The 2,288-nt window shown below is 41.7% G+C and overlaps 1 protein-coding gene across 3 annotated transcripts in view; it reads left to right on the forward strand.

The window, feature by feature from the left end:
- LOC116692666 (thymocyte selection-associated high mobility group box protein TOX) overlaps positions 1-2,288 on the forward strand; it is an 87,659-nt gene that overhangs the window by 39,097 nt on the left and 46,274 nt on the right. The window lies entirely within an intron of this gene.

Consider the following 2,288-nt stretch of genomic DNA (forward strand, 5'->3'; position numbering starts at 1 on the left):
TCTCTCTCTCTCTCTCTCTTTCTACCACTCCCCACTCCTCTATCCTTCTTCTCCATGTTTTTATTCCTCTCTCCCAGCACCACGTGTGTCATGGACGGAAACATCGCGAGCAGTGGTCCCTGCTGAACAATTACCATGCAAAGCAGTTCAAATAGAGATGTTTGCCGAAAACAACATGTGTGTAATTACTGCTTAATGAGGCCCTTGTCTCAGGCAGAATGCCCAATTAGACTGCCGATGAGAAAGCGATGCCAGGAACCACTGAAGAAACAGAGGGAAGAGGGGGAAAGAAGGGTATGGAGGGAGACACAGAAGTAAAGAGAGGTTGTAACATGGAGATAGGTGGGGATGATGAGAACATAAAGGGGAGTGGAAAGAGAAAGATGGAAAGAGTGCAAGAAAGGAGTAAGAGGGAGAAAATGAGAGAGAAAGGGAACAACAGTGAAAGAGAAGAGGATTTCTGCAGTAAATGTGGAGTAATGGCAGAGCTCATTGCATTGAGACGAGGATAAATTGGCATTTTAAGTGGGAGAGCGAGGCAGTGTAAAGGAGAGCTATTGAGAGAAGAGCAGAGGGAAACAGCTTTACATTGCAATATATGGGCAGCCATGTTGAAGCACAAAATGGCTGACCTTTCCAGGCTGTCTTTGGCTTTTTTGGGGAATATTATATCACAAATGTAGTTGGTGAAAATGAGCATTGTCTGACTTCATTGCTCCCATTAGCGATGAAAGAAAAAGCGAAAAGGCTTTGCGTTGAAGAATTCAGTTTGCAGAATAAGTGAAAATACAAACTTTTGCAGCTTTTTTTTGGTTAATAGCGTCGTTACTATGATGTGCTCTTGTTTCACCCGAGAGAATTTTATCCTAAAGAAACTCTCAAAATGGTGTCACAAAATGAATTTCAATGGAATAAAATTACTCAGTTAGGCGAGGACAAGAAGCTTTCATGTGAGTAAGCGAAGAGTTTATTGCAGATATGTCACCAAGGTCAATATCACTTTGGCCCTCTCAGTAAACTACTGTCACTTTGCACTATGATGTAGTGATAGACGCTTGCTTCATTGCGTAAATTAGTGTCTGTAACTCCAGCAGGTAGTGTTAAACAATTAGCCAGCATTCAATTTCATTTGAAATAAACATTTGGACTCTGGGATTAATCTTGTGAGGTGTGAATGAGATTTAAATGCAGTGCTTGTCTTGGTTTCATGTTTGTGTATTTGGTTGAATGTAAGTGTAATCATTAGAATAACCAAGTGAATCCTCACAAGGGCTTTCATGATATGCATCATTAACCAACCATTGCCCTGAGGCAGGCACTCATTCCCCTGGCCGTTCTCCTGCAGTAATGTACAGTAATTTCTCTTTCTCACCACTCTCACCCTCATTTAGCTACTTTTTCCCATTGACCAATGTAGATATTAGATTTCCCCCCCAGGAATTCTGCCCATTTCCGTCCATTAGTCTACCTAGTTATTGTTTTGAGCAGGTATGTCTCATGATCCATTTGTGTTCACTCACATCTAGCGCATTTATCTTTCAAGCCTTTGGTTGCTTTCTCCATAGGCACAAAGTAGACCACCCCAAACGAAAAGGGGCCCCCTTATCTTCACATCTGAGGAATTTGACATGGAATGCTGTCTAGTTTGATCATGTTGTCTCTGCTGTCTTTTCCCCAAGTCTTTTATGCATTCATATCACAAAGAATGACCTCAGTCAACAAACAAAAAGAAAACTTTATTTAACACGTTGGGTTTCTGTGTGTTTGTGTTCATGGACGTTATTATCCAGTCCAGTCAAGGTTTGTTCCATTTGCTGCAAGCGTGGTATGACAAAGCTTGATGTCTTTGAAAGCCAAGGGCATTTTACAAAACAGTTCTTCTTAACATGGTAGCAGTTTCTCCGTCACCTTGACACTGCACAGGTTTAGTTACTGAGCCTTTTGTGGGGCCGTATCTAATTTTCTCTGTTGCTAAAAACAGAATCTGTGTTGGTGTTTTTCTTCATTTATATGACATTCCTGATCCAACCTGATTTCAGTGGGGAATTTATCAGGCCTTTAGCTTACCAACACTAGATATCAGAGAAAGCATGTTGCATGTAGTGCTCAACTGGTGACTTGGTATTGTTCCCCAACACCCTTAGGGGTCAAGGGCCATTTGTCTTGTGTCAAACTGTGTTTTGGCATCTGTAGCAAGTGATCGTTCAATGCCTTATTAGCTCAATCCTGAAGACACAGCATGCCCTCACTTTGCAGCACACACACACACACACACACACACACACACA

The sequence above is a fragment of the Etheostoma spectabile genome, chromosome 7 (genome assembly GCF_008692095.1).
Source record: "Etheostoma spectabile isolate EspeVRDwgs_2016 chromosome 7, UIUC_Espe_1.0, whole genome shotgun sequence".
In the NCBI taxonomy this organism is placed as follows: domain Eukaryota; kingdom Metazoa; phylum Chordata; class Actinopteri; order Perciformes; family Percidae; genus Etheostoma; species Etheostoma spectabile.